The sequence below is a fragment of the Sinocyclocheilus rhinocerous genome, unplaced genomic scaffold (assembly GCF_001515625.1).
Source record: "Sinocyclocheilus rhinocerous isolate Xijiao unplaced genomic scaffold, SAMN03320098_v1.1 scaffold834, whole genome shotgun sequence".
Lineage (NCBI taxonomy): Eukaryota > Metazoa > Chordata > Actinopteri > Cypriniformes > Cyprinidae > Sinocyclocheilus > Sinocyclocheilus rhinocerous.
Genome location: NW_015645089.1, coordinates 330302 through 339853, shown reverse-complemented (window position 1 = coordinate 339853; position 9552 = coordinate 330302). Strand labels below are relative to the sequence as shown.

Sequence of the window (9552 nt, the reverse complement as noted above, 5' to 3'; positions counted from 1 at the left end):
CATAAATGCCTGATATGCAGTTTATGCAGCTTGGCTCGAAGAAATAGAGACGAACTCACAGAGTCACGTAAGCGAATCCGTCAAGTCCTGTCCCAATAAAGACGCAACTTTGCGTGAATTAAATAATATGCAGCCATGAATGGGCGCATGTTGGAAATAAAAGTGCTGAATATAATTCGCTCTCTTGTGTCTATTTGCTCATCGTCTCATGAAGTCAGAGTCATGTAGAACATGCAAATAATTGGTATCGGTATCGGTTATAAAATATCAATATCGGTCGATCACTAGTTCTGACTGGTAGATTTACAATAAAGATTGAAAGATTTAGCTTAGTTGTGGTGATGCTGAAGTTATGCTACCTTTGTGTTTGTTTATAGTCTACCTTTAGCTTTTTACTTCTAGTGATTGTTTTTAGGCTTCGGAATTCATAAACATTGTGTTCTTTTATGAAGATTATCTTGATAAACAAAACATGTGCATTGTTGGCGACAGAGCTTATTTACTGCAATAAAGCCAATTAAAAAATCTTACTTTATTTTTGTCAAGGGAACCAGGGTGATGAGAACTTACAAAAATACATCATCCCTGGAGCACTCTGTTGCATTTCTCATAGTTTCCACAAGGTGGAATCTCTAAAATCTCTCAAAGTCCACAGTCGCATTTAGAACAACCAGATAGAATATGCACTGATTCTTCAGGGGGAAATCTGTGGAATGGATTTAAATATGAGATGATTTGAGAACTACACTGCAAAAATGATTTCCTTCCTCAGTATTTTTGTCTTATTTTCCCAGTACAAATATCTAAATATTCTAATTTCTATACCCTAATTTAGCTTTCTAGTGAAACAGTCATTCGATACTATGAATATTGCTGGCTCTGTGACAAATTGCTTATGTTCCACTGTTTTAAATCACTTTGCATAAAAGTATCTGCTAAATGCATAGATGTAAACATTTTTTCTAGAACAACAACAACAACAAAATCATTATGAGAATGTATACTTAAAACGAGATCAACATCTTTAAATATGTCAAGACAAAAATATCTGGGGTAAGCATAAACTTAATACAAAAGGGGAAAGATTTTCTTACCCATTGACAGATTTTTCTTGTTTTAAAACTCACTTAATTTTGATATTATTTTCAGAAGTGACTTAAGTATTTGTCTTTTTCAAGTAAATGTGTGTTTATTCAGGAATTTGTAGATATTTCCAATAGAAAAGGACAAAAATACTAATATATCTATATCTATATGTATATATATATATTTTTTTTTTTTGCGGTCTACACTCAAATGTTGCATATTTGTAGCCAAATTAATGATTTTGAAGAAATATGATCTGGCCTGAAACAAACTGATGGGACGTCATCACCTGCAGTCAGTCTGTCGTAAATAGGAACAAATCTAAATTAACAAACATATATTTTTTATTGAGATTTGATGCAGTGACACAATTTTGCGTCGTGATTACGTAATGACGTCATCACACAATGACATCACGTCATTTAGCAACTTTTAGCAACAAATCGACCTTCCTTTAGCAACTTCCCCTGAAAATTAGTTGGCAACAGTGGTAAAGATTGTGTCAAACATCTCAGCATAGAAGTTGGCATGAAGATGACGATACCCCTCAGTGGCTTCTTCTACGAGTTCTTTTGATCTTGTGGTTTTATAAATGACTTTTGTCACACGCAGCAATGGTGCGCTTTGACTCGTCAGATGAGGAGTCGATGAATTACAGTTTAAGTAACTTCCGTGTTGGCTTCAAGAGAGAGAGCGGGAGGTTTCCGCTCGCGGTTGACGCATCAACACTTCTTATTAGCATATAACGCAGCGTCCTGTGCTCTTCACACCTGTGTCGCGATCATTCACCTGTTAAACACAGCTCTGCTCAGTGTTGTTTGTGTTAGGATGATGAGTGAGGGGTGTTTTGGCGCCTTGTCATGTCTGCTTTCACCACACCTTGTTACTCGTGCTTCAAAAAACTCCTCTGCCACAGGAGTCACTTGGGTGAGATAAACGTGTTTTTCCTGTTCTGTCAGGGAGAGAAGAAATGGAATTAATCACACAAACATAAGCAATTACATATAATTTGTCCTTATGTACTTACTTTGCTGATCGTACCAGCGTAACACGTTTATTAGCATGTTTTCGGACATTTAGCACCTATACATTGGAAGTTCCTCGAAGAACCTGCACAAGGTTTCTTCTCAGTTGTTTAGTATCTGCTATAAGACACATGTAGTAGGATATGCTATAAAGACATGCACACTAGTGATGTTAGGTTCTTGAACGAATCGTTCTTTTGAGCCGGTGTTCCGGTGAATTCAGTTTCCCTGTTAAGGAGTTTATAAGACTGGTTTATTCATTCTTTATAATGTAGACATATCCGCGTTTTTACATCAATGTCTGTAATGTGTGCTGTAGGTGTGAAACTTTCTCAATGAGCCGATCTGTCCGAAAAGAACCGGTTTGCGGAAATGAATCGGACTTTGCATCACTAATGCACACCAAAAGGATTCTCAAACAGCATTATTTGAGATTAATTTGCTCAATTTGGATCATATTCAATTAAGTTAAAGTTTCACTGACCTCATTAAAAGCTCATTAAATGCTCAGTTATGGTACAAGTGAGACTTTTTGAAATTGTTCCCAAGCTGAGGACACGCAGTTCTTTGGGTGGAGCCTAACAGATGTTCTGGTCCAATGAGAATAGCCCTCCATTCCCCTCTAGCGGTGATTCGGTTTCATAACAGGGAGGATTTTCTGTCAAAGCCTGAGGTTTACAGATGAGAACAGTTAGTATTATGGTTTAGTTTTATCTAGTTTTATTTTTATATTTACTGTTTTCACTTTGTTTTTGTTGTGTTTCTGTCATTTTATGTATTTATTTATTTGCTAGTTTAAGTTTATTACTACACGAAAATGACACGTTGCCTTGGCAATTAGCTGAAATAAAATAAATGTTTACGTTTTTTTTTTCTTTTTTTCCCCAAAGGCATAGTTCACCAAACAATGAAAATTCTGTCATGATTCACTGCTCAAGTTGTTCCAAACCTGTATGAATCTCTTTCTTCTGCTGAACACAATAGAAAATATTTTGAAGAATGTGGGAACCAAACAGTTTTTTGATCCCTGTTAACTTCCATACAATATTTTTCCATGCTAAGGAAGTCAATGGGGACCAGCAACTGTTTTGTCACCACATTCTTCAAAATATCTTCTTTTATGTTCAGTAGAAGAATAAAAGTCATGTAGGTTTGGAACAAATTGAGGATGAGTGAATCATGACAGAATTTTTGGGTGAATGTTTATTATTATTATCATTTTTTTTTAAGTCAAAATTTTTTTTTTAATTTTACTACAACTAAAATAACCATGGAAAAAGAATAAATAATTAAGAGCACCAGGCAGAAAATTACCAGGAATTTGCATAAGCTTACTAAAAAGTGCTAATAAGAGTTATATTTTTAGGGGTTGACAATGTGTTAAAGATGATAAATAATGGATAAAGTTTAAGAAATTAATAACTTTGACAGATTAGAGATGCATTACATAAAATAACAGAGAAGAAAGCAAATAAATGCCAAAATACTAGAATCACTTTGAAGTACACTTGTTTCAAAGACAAGCCACCTGAAGTACATTAAATCAAAGTGATAGTTTATGTCTTCCAGTTTTGACCTTGCTGATTTGAACCTTGGTTACCTGTTCGGAGCTTTAGCTCAATTTTATTGAGTAAAACAGGTATAATATTTTCTACAGTCTACCACCATGGTATATTTGGAGTACTATAGAAATTCCATTGTACTGCAAAAGTAATTCATGAAACTGATTTATGACCTATGGTATTTACTATATGGTGCTTTCAAGAATAGCATGGAAAACTACCATGGCATTTTGGAAAGTGTTAAAATATTGATTTGTAGCTTCAATCTGCTGGGTAGCCACTACTGTAATGAGTGACTTAAATACAAATGTCTTGTATGTTTAAGATCTCCATCAGTGTACATTCATAATACTGATCTCATCTCATTAGAACTGGAGCTCTGTTGGTCTGATGCTCTGACATTGGTCTACAAGTTGCACTATACTGCTTAAGAAATTGGCACAAAAAGTGACACATTAAATGAAAACTATAAAAAGGTATTTTACATGTACCATGGTGTTATGTTGATACCATGATGGAAATTCAGTTGTGCTCTTTTAAGCGCTATGTTCCCTTTTTGTAAGATCATTTAAGTAATATATCTTGTAAGTTTCAAAGCATCAGTCAAGAACACAAAAGGAAAGCTGATACAGATGAAATGTGATCTAACATGTTGGAAACACTAGATGGCATTGTTGATCTTTCCCAGCGGAATGAACTGCTTTCTCTTCATCCAGTTCGATACTGAGATTTATTCATTGCCCCACTTGTTGAAATGTGACACTAGTTTACATATTCCCCGTTTCAATTGCTTGAGTCTTTTGTGTTTAAAAAAAAAGCTTTCGTCTCTTTCTCTCCGTACTGTAGAGGTGCATTACAGACACCAGAGGGCGCGCGAACCAAAGTCTCATCAGTTTCTTTGTGAAGGTTTTTGCGTCAATGAGAAAATATTATACTGCGTGTAAATGCACATATATTTACTTTACTAAGTACATTTCCTTTTTTTGTTGTTTTTGTCTTGTGATCTAGACTCAGTAATGGACTACAATTTGTAAGTAATCTAGCCAGCACTGTGTATATGTATTTATTTTATTATTTATTTATTTTACGAAAAAAAATGTGATCAATAATATTTGTCTGTTTGTTTGAATAATATTATTTGAACAATTTTAAATGTGATGCAAGCCCTGGTTTTCCATCTTAAAATGCACCAATCCTGAAGAAACAGTGCTTGTTCTCTGGTGGACATGAAAGCTGGCGCATTTTTCAGACTTTCGCTCTGGCTGTTTTCACACAGACTATGACCAGTCCCATCACACGCGTGGATCTTTATGCATGTGAGTTATCATGGCAGAATGAAGTGTGGTTTATTTTCATGCACGCACGCGCATGCATTCATATTTGGCCATATTGGCTGATTTTTTTGCTCGTGCATATGGCGAATGGATGGTGCATCGAAAGCCTGGTGCGTTCAGTCGTGCGTCAGACACAGAGGTCCTCCCCTTGTGTTTCTATGTTACTGCCCCCTCTCTCGCTCTCTATCCCCCTCCCTTCCTCTCTTCTCTTCTGGCATCCCCCATCCCCCATCGCTTTATGTGCTTCCATACAGCCTGAAAAATCAACCGGAGGAGGAAACCTTCACACTCGCGGAGAATAGACTGACCCTCAGCCACCCAGAAGATCGCTTATAACCGGGATCACAGACTGGATCAGAGTGACCCATCTAAACCATCTCGCACTGGTAAGTCACGTTTGATGTAGTTTTCATTTCTAAAGTCCAGAAACACCATCCAACCACCATTAGAGCTTCACTGCCACCAAACAGCAGCAATGCTTTTCTCCTGCCAGTGTGTGTGTGTTAGTGATGGTGAAGCTCTTTCTAATTTGTCTGATGGTGATTTAAGAGAAAACGAACGCGTTCGATTTCAGACTGTCGATTAACGGCGTTATCGGGACGGATCCGTGAATGACTTTGTTCATTCCCTTGTCATGCATTTGGACATTCCATAGAGCTGAGACACAGAGACGCTCAAAATGGTGTCTGGAGGAGTTTGAGGCCTTTAAACGCACGAGAGAGCCGATCATAAGCGCTGTTATGAGGAAATATGAGGCGCGATCAAAGAATCCGACGCATCCATGTGCAACAATGTAACCGCGATTATGACGCAATAAAGATCTTTTGTTGATCAGCGTTACAGTGTAACGCGCGTTCGAGCGAGTTTTACTTTCTCTTTTTTTTTTTTTTGCATCCATACACGATGCTTTCGGTTGCAGTGCCATAGCTTTTTATGGCGTTATCGATTTTATTTTGGCATATTTTTGCCATTGCATTCCTGGTTGATTGATACAAAGGGAAACAGCACATTGGTCCATATAGCAGTCAGTGTGTTTTGGACGTAATCCATGAGCAATTATGTGCATGTTTATGAAATTAATTTCATGTCTACAGCCATTCACACGCCAGTGTGTGGGTACTTTGTGTTTTAGTGAGGGAATGCAAAACAATATTTCCTATTACCTCGTTCAGTTACAGATATAACAATGGATGACAATTTACCTCATCCATTTGTTTAATCATTTATTTTACAGAGAGAAAGAGAATATGAAAAAATTAATCAATAAATAAAAATTATTAAATATTATAAATTATCAAGCAGCTGCTCAAAATACTCATTTTAATAATGTTTAATAAATAATGAATTATTTATAATGGATGTTATGTTTTTATTGAGGTAGTCTAATGATCAATCTATTATTGTGTCAAAATGCAGAAATAAAACAATTTGGGCACTTAAACAAAGCTTAAAATACTTATATTTTTATATACATTTAATATGTTGTTATTTATAATTGATTTATTTTTTATTCAGGTAATCTAATCTTTTTATAATTGTCAAATGGTGAAATAAAATGTGATTGGACACTTAATAAAAAAAATAATTAAATAATCTACTACTAATAATAATACTAATTAATATTATTAATTATTATTAATATTATATTAATTATTATTAATCCATTAATAAATAATGAATGTTATGCTTTTATTGTTGTAGTCTAATTATCTATTTATTGTTTCAACTTAAACTTAACATGAAAATAATTCCTGTTGTTGCATATATGTATTGTTCTATCTCTAATCAACACAGACAATGAAATGTAAAGTTACCCAACAAAAATGTGACGTCTTCATAATCCAAAGGCCAGAAATCTGACGTTTATGAATCTCTGAGATGTTTCTGCATCTGTGATGCTTGGATTGGCTTCCTCATCATGTGCCGTTCCTGCAATAAAAGCGTCGATAACTTTCTGATTGATGGTCTTAACATTACAGTGGCTGAAGAGACACAGAAAACGCTTCGTTTGTTTTCATTGATAGTTTCATTATCAGCTCGAAATTCAATTTGTACAGAAAAGCTCCTCATCACAGTATGACTGCGACTTATTAAAGGTTTATGGATTGTGCTGCAAGTATGCTGAAGCTTTTGGGCTTTTGTCATAATTAAAGGATTTCTTGTCGTTTGGAGGAGTAGCAGGTGCTCTGATGAAACAGAAGAACAGAAATGTGCTTTTTAAGCATTGAGATCACAGTCAGGCCTAATCATAAAATGTCTTAATTAGTGTGCATACTAAACCAGTATCACTAGTTACTACAGCTTATACTTAAAATCTTAACCCCTAGTATGAAACCTCAGCGCTTACTTTTGTACTTTGCAAAATTATCCCATTTATGATTTAAAAAAATCGTAGAGACTTGAGAGTGGACTTTTCTTGAAGTGTATATAATCCTAAGTGTTTATTTCTCAAGTAATTAACCACCTTGCAACACTCAGAACACCTTTATTTCACAAATAATTACAAAGAAATGGCAAGTAACACATTAGATTTGAAATTTTGAAGTAAAAAAAAAAGACTGAAATGGTATTTTCTTGTAAAACATACTCCAGTAATCTTTGTTTTATTTATTAACCTTGAATAATAATTTTTTACATATTCTTTGTAGAAATGCCTGTATGTTTTATGGTTTGAATGACATTATATTATTTTATATTAAGAGTGGATATAAAAGGAATGTACTTACATTTATAATGCATGTGTGTAGCGAGTGCAGCACATTTTTGCTGTTCATTAGTGTCGTAATGGGTCTCTTCTCTAATGATGGTCTAGAGAACAGTAGCGTAGAGAGGACGCTCAAGTTGTACGATTTCGACTAAATTCACTGCTACATTTTCCTCCCATGACTTCCATACTTTCCGAGAAGCTCTTCTTCACACGTACTCTCAGTAATCGGGCCGCTGATATTTCTCACGAGGGCTCAAAGTCTGCAGTTTGCCACAAACATGTTAGCATGCGAGTCTGTGGCGGCGTGTTAATTGTGTCGCAGTACGTGTCTGCGCACTTCTGCGTTAATGCGTCTTTGTGAGACTCCTTTTTCATCGGAGGTAGTTTTATTTTTGAGTGGAAAAACGGACGGATGTTTTTTATGAACTGTCTGTGTGTGAGCCAAATCCACAGTGAAATGAGAGGATTATGATCGACGGCACCTCTCAGCTGTAATAGTGCTTATAGAGCTCAGATTAACCACACACACACACACACACACACACACCCTGAGGGGATGTTGGTTTCCTCTGATAAACAGGAGCAGAAATGCTCCGAGATCCTGCCTGGTGGCTACAGGGGAATCCCATTAGATTTGCCATGCTGTATCAGTGTCTCCTCATGAGATCAGCTAACAATAACATGAAACGTGACGTCATATAAAATATAGACTGTTAAACATGAGAATCTTGTGAACTGGAAAGAGACCTGCAGTGGCCATATTGAAGAGCATTGTGTGGAGTAGCAATCTGTAGATATTAAAGTTTAGATAATGTTGAGAATTGTTTCTTTCTTATTTATTTATTTTTGTAAAAAAAAAAAACTATTATATAAGTCACATTTTTACTATTACCCTGATATAGTATTATTATTATTAAATATTATTATTTTAGCTTTACCAAATGCAGAACCCACCTTTACAAAAACATCCTGTGGCTGTTCTATAGTATTGTATGGTATTGTGGACATGTGCCATGGTAACTTGATATATGTTACTTAATGATTACTGTATTCATTTACCACAGTATTTACGTGATTCTGAGTGAAATGTTATCATGGAAAAAGAAATAGTACATATCTGCACACTGTTATTATTGCACTAAATTATTTAATACAATTTAAACTGAATTGTATTTATTTTTTTCTTAAATACCTTATCTGTAGAATAAAATTTGGAACAATAATATGTATCATGGGCGACATTAGGGGGGGGGCAAGTTGTTAGTCATGGAAACCCTGATGCCCTGCTGCAATTGGAGCGCTTAGCCAAGCGCTAAATACCCTCAACATGTTTTTGCAGCGTTGAGCAATGTAACCAATCACAGACATATCTGTTGATTTCTTGAACGCAATTGCCAATCAGAAACGTTTTGTCAGAATTCACTCACCGCTGAAAGCGCCGCAGTTTTTAAGTGCAGTTTTGCAAGCTCGTGAATCATCTCATGACTAAGTGCAGACGCGATGTAAATAAGAGATTCATTGTGCAGTTTAGAGAGCTTCATTGATTATAACGGAACTTTGTAAGATGAAAGAAGAACTTTGTGACACTTTTTAGTGACTTTCTAGGGTATAATCCATTTAGAATTTGTATGAAACTTTAGTTTTTCGGACACATAGGCTACACCCTGCAAAGTTTCGGGACTGAATAGCAGTGATTGGCAACGGACTTAACGGATTTAATTCTGGAACCAGTCCTGGCCAAACCTCCACAGACAGCGCACGTCCCGAGCGAGATCTAATTCACGGACCAAAAGCATGTGTAAACTTTATTGAGATCGGGACATATCAACCAGTAATTT

At 35.7% G+C, this 9552-nt stretch overlaps 1 protein-coding gene across 1 annotated transcript in view; it reads left to right on the top strand.

Moving 5' to 3' along the window:
- The first annotated feature begins 5203 nt into the window (after positions 1-5203).
- The window catches only part of LOC107705757 (protein FAM168A-like), a 47224-nt gene continuing 42875 nt past the window's right edge, over positions 5204-9552 (top strand). Inside the window, exon 1 of the mRNA XM_016509213.1 lies at positions 5204-5393. The gene's annotated coding sequence lies outside the window, so the exon portion shown is untranslated. The remainder of the gene's footprint in view (positions 5394-9552) is intronic.